The sequence below is a fragment of the Elephas maximus genome, chromosome 16 (assembly GCF_024166365.1).
Source record: "Elephas maximus indicus isolate mEleMax1 chromosome 16, mEleMax1 primary haplotype, whole genome shotgun sequence".
NCBI classification, from domain to species: Eukaryota; Metazoa; Chordata; class Mammalia; order Proboscidea; family Elephantidae; genus Elephas; species Elephas maximus.
In genome coordinates, this window is record NC_064834.1 from 80,234,637 (window position 1) to 80,252,028 (window position 17,392).

Sequence of the window (17,392 nt, forward strand, 5' to 3'; positions counted from 1 at the left end):
GCTGCCACTAAAGAGAAGATGGAGGCTGCAGGAGGGGCTGGTTGGATCCAATGTTGAAGCCTGGTGCTGCACAGGTTGCATCTGAGGTGCTGTGGCTGCAACATGTTCTTTCTAACCTGTGCCCCTACTCCCTCACAATGTGACTTTGCCGTTCCCCCTTATCAAGAGGTGGAGCCTAGCTCCCTGACCCTTGATGGCCTTGCTTTGGCCAATGTCTGAGCCTAGGCCTCAAGAGGCTTTACAGCTTCTGCTCTCACTATCTTAGAAGACTGCCCTGAGACCACCAGGAAGCTCTGGCTAGCCTGCAGTAGGATCTAAGGCCATGTGGAACAGAGACAAACCATCCTAGTTGAGGCCCCCAGAGTCATTAGCCAACAGCCAGAACCAAGCATCAAGGCTTGTGAGTGAGGCCATCAGAGGCCATTCAACCTGGGTCAAGCACCCAATGACATTATCTGTGTAAGTGACCCTGGCAGGAGAATCATCATCCAGCTGAGTCCTACTACAATCGCTGATCCACAGATCATGAGTAAACAGATACTTTAAACAGATATTCAGAGTGGGTTGCTAAGCAGAAATAGATAACTGATAAAGGTGTTGGTTTGATATTCGAGAGCAGTTGTTGCAGAAGATATTGGCTCTATGGTCCTCAGGCTCAGGGGAAAGGTTTGGGCTGCAGTCATGGGAGCCTGAATGAGACCACCAAGGGAGTGGAGCTAGGAAAAAGAGGTGGTTGAAGGCAGAGCCCTGAGGAGCTCCAGCATGCAGAGATCATGGAAATGAGGAAGAACCTGCAAAACAGGAGTGGCCAGGATGGGAGGGAAGAAAACAGGAGAGAGTGGCCTCCTGGGGGTCAGGTGAAGGATTTGTTTCCAGGAGGAGCAAGGGATGAACTGTGCTGAGGGCTATGGGCAGGTCAAGGGTGTTGGGGATGGAGAAATGACCACTGGAAAAGACAACATGGTGGAGGGGTGGGGGCAAAACCCAAGGGGAGGAGACTGAAGAGGGAACTGCCCAGGCTATCCAAAAATCCAATACCCCACCTCCTTTTATCTCTTCCTGCTTCATCTTCTTTCCTTAGCGCGCACCGTGATCTAACTTGCCACAGGAGATGCCCATTGATCTTGCGTCTTGTTCATTCCCGTGTGACACAGAGGCTCCATGTGGTGAGGGTCTTATCTCTTGTGGGTGCCACTGCACCTCCAGCCCCAAGAGCAGAGACTGACGGTACTCTGTGTGCAATGAATGTAGGTGACATCAGACCTCTGGGCTCCTCAGCCACAGGTGAGTAAATGGAGGCTCAGGTAACCCAGCAATTTAGCCCCCAGGACTGGAACACACAACTCCTGTCTCCTCCTCCAGAAGCTCCCTGATTTCAAGTTGCTGCTTTGTATTGTTGTCCATTTAAACTCAGCCTGAGTTTAAGATCATAGTTCCTCAATGCCTGACACATAGCATATAAAAATTAGGCACTTAATAAAGTTCACTGGATAAATAAATGAATAGAAGTAAACATGCAAACTCAATACTTCACATGTTTATTTTATTTTGTGTTAATTGCCTGGGGCCATTTAACGTTTATAAATGTTTTCAGTATTGATTTTGGAGCAATGACTGTAGACACAAAGCTTGGTTATCAGAGATCCATCTTCAATAGGGTCGGAGCCAGGTGTCCAGGAACGCCGCCGGAAGTCCCATTTGGGAGTATGACGTCAAGCTACCACCCCGCAAGCCTCGGGGAGATTCTCTCTGCCAGTGGTGGATTCCTTTGAAGTCTCCTGCTCCCTCAGGGGTTCTCTGTTGTGTTCCCTGTCAGGGCAGTCTTCAGTTGTAGCCAGGCACCATCTAGTTCTTCTGGTCTCAGGATGATGTAGTCTCTGGTTCCTGTGGCTCTTTCTGTCTCTTGGGCTCGTAATCACCTTGAGTCCTCGGTGTTCTTCATTCTTCTTTGATCCAGGTGGATTGAGACCAAATGATGCGTCTTAGATGGCTGTGTGCTAGCGTTTAAGACCCCAGACGCCACTCTTCAAAGTGGGATGCAGAATGTTTTGTTAATAGATTTTATTACGCCAATTGACTTAGATGTCCCCTGAAACCATGGTACCCAGACCCCTGCCCCTGCTACGCTGGCCTTCGAAGCATTCAGTTTATTCAAGAAACTTCTTTGCTTTTGGTTTAGTCCAATTGTCCTGACCTCCCCTGTATTGTGTGCTGTCTTTCCCTTCACCTAAAGTAGTTCTTACCTACTATCTAATTAGTGAATACCCCCTCCCACCCCCCCCACTCCCCCCTTTCATAACCACAAAAGGATGTTTTCTTCTCAGTTTAAACTGTTTCTCAAGTTCTTATAATAGTGGTCTTATACACAATATTTGTCCTTTTGCAACTGACTAATTTCACTCAGCATAATGCCTTCCAGGTTCCTCCATGTTATGAAATGTTTCACAGATTCCTTCTGTTCTTTATCGATGCGTAGTATTCCATTGTGTGAATATACCATAATTTATTTATCCATTCATCCGTTGATGGGCACCTTGGTTGCTTCCATGTTTGTGCTATTGTAAACAGTGCTGCAATAAACATGGGAGTGCATATATCTGTTCGTGTAAAAGCTCTTATTTCTGTAGGATATATTGCAAGGAGTGGGATTGCTGGATCATACAGTAGTTCTATTTCTAACTTTTTAAGGAAGAGCCAAATCGATTTCCAAAGTGGTTGTACCATTTGACATTCCCACCAGCAGTGTATAAGTGTTCCAATCTGTCCACAGCCTCTCCAACATTTATTCTTTTGTGTTTTTTGGATTAATGCCAGCCTTGTTGGAGTGAGATGAAATCTCTTTGTAGTTTTGATCTGCATTTCTCTAGTGGCTAATGATCATGAACATTTCCTCATGTATCTGTTAGCTACCTGAATGTCTTCTTTAGTGAAGTGTCTATTCATATCTTTTGCCCATTTTTTAATTGGGTTGTCTTTTTGCAGTTGAGTTTTTGCAGTATCATGTAGATTTTAGAGATCAGGCGCTGATCATAAATGTCATAGCTAAAAATTTTTTCCCAGTCTGTAGGTAGTCTTTTTACTCTTTTGGTGAAGTCTTTGGATGAGCATAAGTGTTCGACTTTTAGGAGGTCCCAGTTATCTAGTTTTTCTTCTACGTTCTTTATAATGTTTTCTATACTGTTTATGCCATGTATTAGGGCTTCTAACATTGTCCCTATTTTTTCTTCCATGATCTTTATTGTTTTAGATTTTATATTTATGTCTTTGATCCATTTTGAGTTAGTTTTTGTGCATGGAGTGAGGTATGGGTCTTGTTTCAGTTTTCTGCAGATGGATATCCAGTTATGCCAGCACCATTTCTTAAAAAGACTGTCTTTTCCCCATTTAAATTTTTGGGGGCCTTTGTCAAATATCAACTGCTCCTATGTGGATGGATTTATGTCTGGATTCTCAGTTCTGTTCCATTGGTCCATGTATCTGTTGACCAGTACCAGGCTGTTTTGATTACTGTGGCAGTATAACACATTCTAAAATCACGTAGAGTAAGGCCTCCCACTTTGTTCTTCTTTTTCAGTAATGCCTTATTTATCCAGAGCCTCTTTCCCTTCCATGTGAAATTGGTGATTTGTTTCTCCATCTCATTAAAGAATGTCCTTGGGATTTGGATCGGAATTGCATTAAATGTATAGATGGCTTTTGGTAGAATAGACATTTTTATAATGTTAAGTCTTCCTATCCACGAGCAAGGGATGTTCTTCCACTTATGTAAGTCTCCTTTGGTTTCTTGCAGAAGTGTGTTGTAGTTTTCTTTGTATAAGTCTTTTACATCTCTGGTAAGATTTATTCCTAAGTATTTTATCTTCTTGGGGGTTACTGTAAATGGCATTGATTTGGTGACTTCCTCTTCGATATTCTTTTTGTTGGCGTAGAGGAATCCAACTGATTTTTGTATGTTTATCTTGTATCCCGATACTCTGCTGAACTCTTCTATTAGTTTCAGTCGTTTTCTGGAGGATTCCTTAGAGTTTTCTGTGTATAAGATCGTGTCATCTGCAAATATACTTTTACTTCTTCCTTGCCAATCTGGATGCCCTTTATTTCTTTATCTAGCCTCATTACTCTGGCTAGGACTTCCAGCACAATGTTGAATAAGAGTGGTGATAAAGGTCATCCTTGTCTGGTTCCCAGTCTCACTGGGAATGTTTTGAGGCTCTATCCATTTAGGGTGATGTTGGCTGTTGGCTTTGTATAAATGCCGTTAATTATGTTGAGGTATTTTCCTTCAATTCTTATTTTGCTGAGAGTTTTTATCATGAATGGGTGTTGAACTTTGTCAAATGCCTTTTCTGCATCAATTGATAAAATCATGTGATTCTTACCTTTTGTTTTATTTATGTGGTAGATTACATTAATTGTTTTTCTAATATTGAACCATCCCTGCATACCTGGTATGAATCCCACTTGGTCATGGTGAATTATTTTTTTGATATGTTGTTGAATTCTATTGGCTAGAATTTTGTTGAGGATTTTTGCATCTACATTCATGAGGGATATAGGTCTATAATCTTCTTTCCTTGTGGTGTCTTTGCCTGTTTTTGGTATCAGGATATGGTGGCTTCATAGAATGAGTTTGGTAGTATTCCATCCTTTTCTATGCTCTGAAATACCTTTAGTAGTAGTGGTGTTAACTCTTCTCTGAAAGTTTGGTAGAGCTCTGCAGTGAAGCCGCCCGGACCAGGGCTTTTTTTTGTTGGGAGTTTTTTGATTACCTTTTCAATCTCTTCTTTTGTTATGGGTCTATTTAGTTGTTCTACCGCTGTTTGTGTTAGTTTAGGTAGGTAGTGTGTTTCTAGGAGTTCATCCATTTCTTCTAGGTTTTCAAATTTGTTTGAGTATAGTTTTTCATAGTAATCTGATATGATTCTTTTAATTTCAGTTGGGTCTGTTGTAATATCACCCCTCTCATTTCTTATTTGGGTTATTTGGTTCCTCTCCTGTTTTTCTTTTGTCAATTTGGCCAATGGTTTATCAATTTTGCTGAGTTTTTCAAAAAACCAGCTTTTGGTCTTGTTAATTCTTTCAATTGTTTTTCTGTTTTCTACTTCATTTAGTTCAGCTCCAATTTTTAGTATTTTTTTTCTTCTGGTGCCTGTGGGTTTCTTTTGTTGCTCTCTATTTGTTCAAGTTGTAGGGATAGTTCTTTGATTTTGTCCCTTTCTTCTTTTTGGATGTGTGCATTTTTTTAATGATATAAACTGGCCTCTGAGCACCGCTTTTGCTGTGTCCCAAATGTTCTGATAGGAAGAGTTTTCATTCTCATTGGATACTATGAATTTCTTTATTTCATCCTTAATGTCTTCTATAATGCAGTCTTTTTTTGAGCAGGGTATTTTCAGTTTCCAAGTGTTTGATTTCTATTCCCTGCTTTTCCTGTTTTTGATTTCCACTTTTATGGTCTTATGGTCAGAGATGATGCTTTGTAATATTTTAATGTTTTTGATTCTGCTAAGGCTTGCTTTATGACCTAATACGTGGTCTATTCTAGAGAATGTTCCATGTGCACTAGAAAAGAAAGTATATAGTTGGTTGCTGTTGGGTGGAGTGTTCTATATAAGTCTACGAGGTCAAGTTGGTTGATTGTGGCATTTAGATCTTCCGTGTCTTTATTGAGTTTCTTTCTGGATGTCCTGTCCTTCACCAAAAGTGGTGTGTTGAAGTCTCTTACTATTATTGTGGAGCTGACTATCTCCCTTTTCAATGCTGATAGAGTTTGTTTTATGTATCTTGTAGCCCTGCCATTGGGTGCATAAATATTTAATACGGTTATATCTTCTTGGTGTATTGTCCCTTTAATCATTATATAGTGTCTTTCCTTATCCTTTCTAATGGATTTAACTTTAAAGTCTATTTTGTCAGAAATTAATATTGCCACTCCTGCTCTTTTTTGATTGTTTTTTGCTTGATATATTTTTTTCCATCCTTTGAGTTTTAGTTTGTTTGTGTCTTTAAGTCTAAGGTGTGTCTCTTGTAGGCAGCATATAGACGGGTCTTGTTTTTTTAATCCATTCTGCCACTCTCTGTCTCTTTATTGGTGCATTTAGTCCATTGACATTCAGGGTAATTATGGATAGGTATGAATTTAGTCCTATCATTTTGATGTCCTTTTTTGTGTGTTGACAGCTTCTTTTTCCCACTTTATTTTATGTGCTGAGTAGATTTTCTTTGTATATTGTCCTTTCCTCATATTTGTTGTTGTTGATTTTGTTTTTGCTGAGTCTATATTTTTCCCTTGTATTTTATTTTGATGAGTAGGATAGTTTTTCTCCTTTGTGGTTCCCTTATTGTTTACGCCTATTTTTCTAAATTTAAAACTAAATTTTATTTCTTTCTATTGCCATATCTTCCTCTCCATATGGAAAGTGTATGATTACATTTCTTAGTCCCTCTTTATTATTTTAATGTTGTCTTCTTTTATATAATTACATCGCCGTTACCCTGTGTTGGGCTTTTTTTTTTTTTTTTTTTAATCTTGCTTTTTTTTTTTTGGATTTCCTTGTCTGGGTTGACTTCTGGTTGCTCTGCCCAGTGTTTTAGTCTTGGGTCGATACCTGATATTATTGATTTTCTAACCAAAGAACTCCCTTTAGTATTTCTGGTAGTTTTGGTTTGGTTTTTATGAATTCCGTAAACTTGTGTTTATCTGGAAATGTCTTAATTTCACCTTCATATTTAAGAGACAGTTTTGCTGGATATATGATTCTTGGCAGGCAATTTTTTTCCTTTAATTTTTTAAATATGTCATCCGATTGCCTTCTTGCCTGCATGGTTTCTGCTGAGTAGTCTGAGCTCATTCTTATTGGCTCTCCCTTGTAGGTGACTTTTCTTTTATCCCCCACTGCTCTAAATTGTCTCTTTATCTTTGGTTTTTGCAAGCTTGATCTTAGATAGATATCTTCTCATCTTTCACAATATCAGGGAAGTTTTCTGCCAACAAATCCTCAACAATTTTCTCTGTTTTTTCTGTTATCCCTCTCTATTTTGGTACTCCAATCACTCACAGGTTATTTCTCTTGATAGAGTCCCACATGATTCTTAAGTTTTCTTCATTTTTTTTTTTTACTTCTTTCATCTGATTTTTCTTCAAATATAAGTGCCAAGTGATTTATCTGTGAGTTCAGAAATTCTAGCTTCTACTTGCTCAATTCTGCTCCTCTGACTTTGTATCGAGCTATCTAAGTCTGTAATTTTATTGTTAATCTTCTGAATTTCTGATTGCTGTCTGTCTATGGATTTTCCCAGCTCATTAAACTTTTCATTATGTTCCTGAATAATCTTTCTGATTTCTTCAGTTGCTTTATCTGTGTGTTCCTTGGCTTGTTCTGCATATTGCCTCATTTCCTTCCTGGTGTATTGAAGGGTTCTGTATGTTAAACTTTCATATTCTGCATCTGGTAATTCCAGGAATGCATTTTCATATAAAAAATCCCTGAATTCTTTGTTTTGAGAGCCTGTTGAGGTGATCGTGGCCTGTTTCTTTATGTGACTTGATATTGACTGTCGTCTCCAAGCCATCTATAAATGATTGTATTTGTTTATGCTTCTTTACTGTGTCATAGCTGCTTGCTTTGTTTTATTTTGGTATACCTCTATGGGTTGCTTGAGTGAGCTAGCTTGATTATTTTCGCCTTTGGAGGTCTGGTGTCCTATCCCCAGCTGGCTAGAGCTGTTATCAGGTATATCAGTATAAGAGTCCATTCAGTTTTCTTGTATGAATTCAGCTCATGTTTCCAGGTAGCTGATATCAAGTGTGTGGTACAGGCTCTGTCCTGCAGTCTTAGAGGGGCAGGGGTGACTGGCGTATATATGGGTATCTGATTGCAGCAGAGGGTCATGCTCTGAATAAAGCAGGGGGCTGAGAACCGACCCCCATGTGTCTCTGAGGAAAACGCATCTCTGTTCCCTAAAGTGTGCTGGTGGGTGCGCTCTGCAGAGGGACCATGGGCATCCAGAGTTTTTGTTGTAAGGACTGGGAGGTACCAGTTATCTTTGGACCCCTGTCGCGGGTGACTAGGCTACCCAAGTGGAGCCACTGGTCCTTAGGTCCCTGTTTTGGGTAGGCGAGGACCTTGTTTAATAAGCAAAGCAAAGTCAAATGTCAAGCACCCACCTCTCCACCACACAGCTGAAATGGTTGCAGTCTGCCAACAAGGGCCTTTTCTCCTGAAATAGGCCCACACAGGTCCATGCAGGAGGGAAAGGTGCTCAAGGTCCATGGATGGTTTATGCCTGGACAAGAGCTGCTTCTGTCCTGAGCTTCCCCAGTTAATGGAGCTAGGAAATTATCTTTTCCCCCCAGTTGCAAATTTTTTCCTTCCCCAAGGCCGGGAGGATGGCTCCAGGTGCTCACCATGGTCTATCTGAGGCCTAGGGATTCAGCCGCTGAAGCTGGCTTGGGGGTGAGGTGGGGGAGGAGTGTGGTAAAATATACGCAGCTACTTAGCTTTTGCTGAGATCTCCCTTCTGCTCAGGTTCCGGAGGTGCCAGTGGGCTGTGTGGCTGGCTGCTTCTCCCTGAGGAAACTGCTTCTGAATGCTAGGACCAGCGCGCCACTGCCACCTCTCCGGGAGTGGTCCCTGAGTGTTCCCTGCTATTCAGGTCTGGTAACTCCTCTCCACTTCTGAATGGTTTCTTCCTTCCCCTGCCCCTCAGTTCGTTGTCTAAGCTTGCCTTTGATGTTCAGGGCTCCTAGCTTGTCACAAATATACTCGTTTCATTTGTTTTTTCCGTTCTTTGTTGTAAAGAGGGCTCGCCAGAAACGTCTGTCTATTCTGCCATCTTGACACCGCCAACTCATGACTCTTGGTGAGCAAGCCTTTCCAGAAACAATGAGGCCCTTTTAGTGATGGCCACCCTGCTGTCTCTGGCCATCTCTCTGGTCCACAGGAAGAACATGTCTGAGCAGCTGTGGGTGCATGGAATTGATGCTGGTCACGGTTGTATACTGGTCAAGTCCTGCTGAGCTAACAACCAGCCTCCAACTCTCAGTGGCTCAGAGCAACATATGCTTGCTTGCTCCCTGTTCCTGCTGTATGTCTTACACGGTGGATGGTGCTTTCTCCATGCAGTCACTCAGGGATCCAGGATCCTGGGACACTGCAGCCACAATACAAGTGTTAGGTTTTCTCATGTTGGGGGTACAGGACGCGGAGAAACCCACAGTGCTCTTACAGTTTCTGTCCCGAATTGGTTCACATCATCTGTCAGGTTGAAGCAAATCCATGGTCATGTCTGATCCTGAGGGGCTGAGGGAAGAGGGAACTCCTTGGGTGCAGAAGAAGAGGGGACTGGAGATATTGGGGAGCCCTGGGGAGCCAAGGTTGGCGCCCAGGGCCTTACCCAGAGCCCTGGGAGAACTGGCTGGTAGGGCCAGGGGGAGTCCAGCACTGTCATGGTGGGGGCTGGGCATGGAGGTCTCTGACTTTCTCTGAGTCTCTCTGAGTCTGGTAGTGGGAGCTGGAGGAGGTCATTAGTTAATTAACTAATTAACTAATGCCCAAGATGCCAACTGAGGGCCTTAGGTCCTGGCTGGTGGGGAGCTTGGATGCCTGCCAGTGGCATCATTAGGGCTGGTGTTACCACCGCCCCCAACAAGGACCTCCTCCCATACTAGACTATACAGACTCCTTTGTCATGTTTTTTATACTGATGTTACTTGTTAATCATAATTCCTGTATATCATTCCTTCTTTTCCTTTAATTACTACTTCATTCTCAAAAAAGTTATTGATACAAGTTCACAAATACTGATCACTATAATAGTGTAGCTAAAATACCAGAAATTTGACAAAATTAGTGAGTATAAAAACACTATAGTGACTATAAAAACACTCCCCCATGTGTCTGTCAGTTTGTTGTACGGTGGGGGCTTGGTTGTTGCTGTGATGCTGGAAGCTATGCCACTGATATTCAGATACCAGCGGGGTCACCCATGGAGGACAGGTTTCAGCTGAGCTTCCAGATTAAGACAGACTAGGAAGAAGGACCCAGCAGTCTACTTCTGAAAAGTATTAGCCAGTGAAAACCTTATTAATAGCAGTGAAACATTGTCTGATATAGTGCTGGAAGATGAGCCCCCCAGGTTGGAAGGCACTCAAAAGATGACTGGGGAAGAGCTGTCTCTTCAAAGTAGAGTCGACCTTAATGACGTGGATGCAGTAAAGCTTTCAGAACCTTCATTTGCTGGTGTGGCTTGACTCAAAATGAGATGAAACAGCTGCAAACAGCCATTAATAATCAGAACCTGGAATGTATGAATCTAGGAAAATTGGAAATCGTCAAAAATGAAATGGAATGCATAAACATTGATATTCCAGGGATTAGTGAGCGGAAATGGACCAGATTTGGCCATTTCGAATCAGATAATTGTGTTTTACTATGCCTGGAATGATTACTTGAAGGGGAATGGTGTTGTATTCATCATTAGAAAGAACATTTCAAGATCTATCCTGAAGTACAATGCTGTCAGTGATACGATAATATCCATACGCCTACAAGAAAGACCAGTTAATACACCTATTATGCAAATTTACACACCAACTACTAAGCCCAAAGATGAAGAAATTGAAGATTTTTCTCAGCTGCTGTAACCTGAAATTGATTGAACATGCCATCAAGAAGCATTGATAATTACTGGAGATTGGAATGCGAAAGTTGGAAACAGAGAAGGATTGGTAGTTGGAAAATATGGCCTTGGTTATAGAAACAATGACAGAGATCGAATGACAAGATTTTGCAAGACCAGAGACTTCATTGCAAATACCTTCTTTCACCAACATAAACAGCGACTATACACATGGACCTCGCCAGCTGGAACACACAGAAATCAAATTGACTACATCTGTGGAAAGAGACGACGGAAAAGCTCAATATCATCAGTCAGAGCAAGGCCGGGGGCCGACTGTGGAACAGGCCATCAATTGCTGCTGAAACTGAAGAAAATCAGAGCAAGTCCACGAGAGCCAAAATATGACCTTGAGTATATCCCATCTGAATTTAGAGACCATCTCAAGAATAGATTTGATGCATTGAACACTGATGAATGAAGACCAGAAGAGTTGTGGAATGACATCAAGGACATCATACTTGAGGAAAGCGAGATGTTATTGAAAAGACAGGAAAGAAAGAAAAGACCAAGATGGACGTCAGAGGAGACTCTGAAACTTGCTCATGAATGTCGAGCAGCTAAAGCAAAAGGAAGAATTGATGAAGCAAAAGAACTGAACAGAAGATTTCAAAGGGCGGCTCCAGAAGACAAAGTATTATAATGACATGTGCAAAGAACCTGAGATAGAAAACCAAAGGGGAAGAACATGCTTGGTATTTCTCAAGCTGACAGAACCGAAGAAAAAATTCAAGCCTTGAGTTGCAATAGTGAAGGATTCTGTGAGGAAAATATTAAATGATGCAGGAAGCATCAAAAGAAGATGGAAGGAATACATAGAGTTGTTATACCAAAAAGAATTAGTTGACGTTCAACCATTTCATGCGATGGCATATGATCAGGAACCAATGGTACTGAAAGAAGAAGTCCAAGCTGCTCTGAAGGCATTGGCAAAAAACAAGGCTCCAGGAATTGATAGAATATCAGCTGAGATGTTTCAACAAATGGATGGATGCAGTGCTGGAGGTGCTCACTCATCTATGCCAAGAAATATGCAAGACAGCTTTCTGGCCAACTGACTGGAAGAGATACATATTTATGCCTATTCCCATGAAAGCTGATCCAACTGAATGCAGAAATGATAGAACAATATCATTAATATCACACACAAGCAAAATTTTGCTGAAGATCTTTCAAAAACGGCTGCAGCAGTATATCAACAGGGAACTGCCAGAAGCTCCAGCCAGTTTCAGAAGAGGATGTAGACGAGGGATATCAGTTGCTGATGTCAGATGGGTCCTGGCTGAAAGCAGAGAATACCAGAAGAATGTTTACCTGTGTTTTATTGACTATGCAAAGGCATTCGACTGTGTGGATCATAAAAAGTTATAGGTAACATTGTGAAGAATGGGAATTCCAGAACACTTAATTGTGCTCATGAGGGACCTTTACATAGATTAAGAGGCAGTTGTCTGGACAGAACAAGGGAATACTGAGTAGTTTAAAGTCAGGAAAAGTGTGCGCCTGGGTTGTATTCTTTCACCATATGTATTCAATCTGTATGCTGAGCAAATAATACGAAAAGCTGGACTATATGAAGAAGAACAGGGCATCAGGATTGGAGGAAGACTCATTAACAACCTGTGTTATGCAAATGACACAACCTTGCTTGCTGAAAGTGAAAAAAACTTGAAACATTTACTAATGAAGATCAAAGACCACAGCCTTCAGTATGGATTACACCTCAACATAAAGAAAACAAAAATCCTCACAACTGGACCAATGAGCAACATCATGGTAAATGGAGAAAGGGCTGAAGTTGTCAAGAATTTCCTTTTACTTGGATCTACAATTAACAGCCATGGAAGCAGCAGTCAGGAAATCAAATGACGCATTACATTGGGCAAATCTGTTGCAAAGGACCTCTTTAAAGTGTTGAAAAACAAAGATGTCACCTTGAAGACTAAGGTGTGCCTGACCCAAGCCATGGTATTTTCAATCACATCATATGCATGTGAAAGCTATACAATGAATAAGGAAGACCGAAGAAGAGTTGATGCCTTTGAATTTGGTGTTGCCGAAGAATATTGAATACACCATGGACTGCCAAAAGAACGAACAATCTGTCTTGGACGAAGTGTAACCAGAATGCTCCTTAGAAGCAAGGATGGCCAGATTGCGTCTTACGTACTTTGGACATGTTGTCAGGAGGGATCAGTTCCTGGAAAAGGACATCATGCTTGGCAAAGTACGGGGTCAGAGGAAAAGAGGAAGACCCTCAACAAGGTGGATTGACACGGTGGCTGCAACAATGAGCTCAAGCATAACGATTGTAAGGATGGCTCAGGACCGGGCAGTGTTTCGTTCTGTTGTGCACAGGGTTACTATGAGTCAGAACCAAATCGATGGCACCTAACAACAACAACAACATAAGAACACTGGAAACCCTGGTGGTGTAGTGGTTAAGTGCTATGCCTGCTAACCAAAAGGTCAGCAGTTTGAATCCACCAGGCACTTCTTGGAGACCCTATGGCGCAATTCTACTCTGTCCTATAGGGTCGCAACTCGACAGCAACAGGTGTATAAAAACACTGGCTGCAATAAAAACAACAGCAGGGTGCTGGCAGTGCAAGCACACAAAACCACAGGCTTCGAAGCGTCCTTGCAATTGGGAAATATTGACAGCTGTGAACCGAGCGCATTCAAAACCGAAAACCAAACCTGTTGCTGTTGAGTTGATTCTGACTCATACCGACCCTAGGGGACAGAGTCGAACTGCCCCGTAGGGTTCGCAAGGAGCGCCTGGTGGATTCCAACTGCCGGCGTTTTGGTTAGTGGCTGAGCTCTTAACCACTGTGACATCAGGGTTTCCGGAGCTCATTAGAAGTTTCAAAAAGGAAATTAGTCTTGTAGGTATATTGATATATGTAAGCTGGGCTTATGAAAAATATTTTTGTTGTTATAACTAACTACAGGAATATTCTTATAAAAAATATTAAGCTTCTGCTGGAACACTGCACAAAAATTTTACAGACAGCCATTTTGGTGTCACCCATTCTGACAGTGTCACCTTGTCTGGTCCGCACTCCCTGGGCCCCTTAGTGACGCCACTGATGCCTCCTTCCACTTGGACCTGGAAGATGATTGTTCCAAAGAACAAAACTAAAACAAAACCTTAGGAAAGCAGATAAGAAGGTCACATCAAACAGCCCCGAATGCAAACAGCAAGAGGCTGGAATCCCCCCGGAACTAATTATGGCCCCCTGTTTAATGGAAGGGCCGGCCAACGGCCTTCTCCCAGGGCTCTGCCTGCCCTGTGCTCCCTGACTAACTGCTCCTGCTACGTGCTGCCAGATAAGCGGTCCTGATCACACTGCCCGTGTCTCCAGGCACTCGAGAGGCCCCTCACCTTGGGCGGGAGTGGGCCCGGCTCCTTGGCTCATCTCAGCAACTGCTGGCTGAGAATCACTAAGTTAATTAAGGAGGTAACAGTGATGCAGAGCAAGCTTGAACGTGGAAAATCAGCTTTTAATTGAAAAATGAAATGCACCCTCCCAGCGTTGGAGCTGATTTGGAAAGCTGATGTTTCATTGGCATAGAGTCAGCATTTAAGACTCATCGGATACCCAGGAGTGAGGGGCACTGGGGACTAGGGGACATCCAGCCAGTCTCCATCTCCATGATGACACAGAGTGACTGGCTCCGGGCTGGGGCCGAGCTGTGGAGGGAATGGGTCCAGATCCTGCACCTGTAGGCTGCAGGAAACATGCCACAGTATCGGTGATTCATGGCACCTCCTCCTTCAGGCATCTTAGAGCTTCCTGAGGGAGGGTGCATGCTGATGCTGCTAACTGCAAGAGGGGTGAGTGGGCAAACCCACCTTTGTCACTAATTGTGCTACAAAAGGGGTGAGGTGAAAGGGCCTCATGAACCAGAGACTACATCATCCTGAGACCAGAAGAACTAGATGGTGCCCGGCTACAACCCCTGACTGCCCCAACAGGGAACACAACAGAGAACCCCTGAGGGAGCAGGAGAGCAGTGGGATGCAGACCCCGGATTCTCATAAGACCAGACTTAATGGTCTGACTGAGAATAGAAGGACCCCAGTGGTCATTGCCCCCAGAACTTCTGTTGGCCCAGAACAGGAACCATTCCCGAAGCCAACTCTTCAGACATGGATTGGACTGGACAGTGGGTTGGAGAGGGATGCTGGTGAGGAATGAGCTTCTTGGATCAGGTGGACACTTGACACTATGTTGGCATCTCCTGCCTGGAGGGGAGATGAGAGGGTGAAGGGGGTTAGAAGCTGGCAAAATGAACATGAAAAGAGAGAGTAGGGGGAGAGAGCAGGCTGTCTCATTGCGGGGAGGGGGGAGTAATTGGGAATGTGTAGCAAGGTGTATATGGGTTTTTGTGTGAGAGGCTGACTTGATTTGTAAACTTTCACTTAAAGGATAATAAAAATTATATTAAAAAAAGGGGTGAGGTGGGCAAACCCACCTTTATCACTACCTATGTGGCAAGGAATAGCATGAATCCAAATCCCATCTGGAAGGTGACAGGGTCTCACTTTCCCATATCTCCATTCCTCACTGACAGCCACTCAGAGCTGGATCAGACCTCATCCCTGGCCACCTGAGGCCAGGTCATGGGGGAGCAGCCATAGGCTTAGGAGTCTACACAACTCACAGTACTTCCAACCAGCTAGCCTCCCTCGCCCTCTCCCTCCCCCGCCTCCGTTTCACTCCCTCCTTTTCTCTCTCTCCCTCTTTTTCCTTCCTCCCTCTCTCTCTCTCTCCCTCCCCATCTAGGTCCCTGGGACTAGGTCATAAGCTAGAAAGACTCTGTCCTTCATTGGCTGCCCATGTGTCCTTTCTGTGTCCCTCAGGCACCCATAGCTCTTGAGTTAAGACTCTGTTTTTACAACTTCCTGTGCAGCCCCCTTTGGAATTAGCCACCTGGAGCTAAAGCAGAGTCTCTGCTCATGTGGGTTTGCTAATTCTACCTAAGGGCCCGCAAAAAAAAAGTATGGCGGTTGTTATAAAAATAAAAAAAATTTATTTATTATTTATTTATTTTTGACCTGTACTTAAATCACCCATATGTTATAACCAGAAAGGATACAAGTGTAGAGACACAGCAGGCAGGGTCTGGGGGAGCTCCTGGCAAAGGTCCTCCATTGTCCCAGGGACATGCTGCACCCTTTCACATTCATGAATGTTCTCACTCATCTAGGAGTCCCCAAAGACCCCCCAAAACAAAGAGCTCCAAGGCTCAGGGCCTCCTAGTCACCAGGGCCTCGATGAATATGCATGAGCGGGGCCTTAATGCATAGTTGTGATTGATCCAATCAGTGAATATGCATGACTGCACCATGTTCCCACCCTTCCTGAAGTTAGTTCTCCAGGGGTGGGGCCTGAGCAGCCCACTGCTTATTTCCACGTGTTCAAGTGTAGCCTGGCTGTCATACGCCAGAAAAAAAAAAATAGAGAGACCTTAATTAAAAAGCACCTTTATTGCTCTGGCAATTTTCAGAAACCAGCTACAAAAGGCCAAATCTAGTCTTTGTCCCACAGAGGGGTTAACATCACCTGGTGGTGGGGAGGGGGCTCTGGGGGTCAGGGAAGAATGCCACTTGAGCTGGGACTTAAAGAATCAAAATCATTCCCGAGAGAGAAAGGAAAAGGAAAGGGCAGAGGCAATCGAAGAGTCGGCCTGGGGCCAGCACCGGTGCCATCCCAAACTAGTGCGTGCCCTACCTTCACACTCCCCACCAGCCCAGGCCAGCGCCTGCCTTCATCCCAAAATATGCCCCCAACCCAGACTATCATCCGCCTACATCCCGAAGCAAAATCTGCCCCCCTTGCTATGGCCCTTCCCCTCCCTCCTCCTCCTCCTCTTAGGGAGAGTCTGGCTGGGGTTCGCCCTGCCCTGCAGCCCCAGCCTGGCCCCAGAGCCTCGGTTCCTGTCTAGCAGGGTTTCTCTGCTCCCTGTTCTGGCTGCATCCCATACCCAGTTCTAGTCTCCATTTCTCAACTCACTTTTCACAGCAACCCACTTCAATGTGTACTCAATTGTCATTCATTCAGAGTTTTTTATGGACAGAGGGAATAGAAAAGCAAGGAAACAGTTCCCTAGTAGTCTTGCTGTTGCTGTTAGGTGCCGTCAAGTGTTGAATAGGTTCGGACTCAGAGTGACCCTGTGTACAACAGAACGAAACATTGCCCGGTCACTGCTGTTTGATCCCATTGGTGTACCACTTTGTCAGTCTCCCTAATGTTAGTGATCAACATCTGCCCAGCATTTGATATTGTTGGTTTTCACAGACAACCCGTGTCTATTTATTACCACCCTCCCCTCGACTAGACTGGTGGCTCCTGGGGGGGGGGGCATTTTGTTCCCCCTCAGTGCCTATGGCAGACTCGCTGACACCATTCCTCTACACTGAAATCAGCTGAAATAAACCAGCTAGAAACCAAATTTTGAAGTATGATGAACACACTATTTACAAACAAATTTTATTGTGGCAAAAAACATTTAACAAAATATTTGCCATTTCAACCCCATTCCTGTGTACAAATCAGTGACGTTGATCACGTTCACCACGCTGTGCAATCCTTACCACTGCCCGTTTCCAGCTTCTCATCACCCCCGACAGAAACTCTGTGCCCCTTGAGCAATGCCTCCCCTCTCTGCCCCCTTTGACCCACCGCTGGTAACCACTAATAGA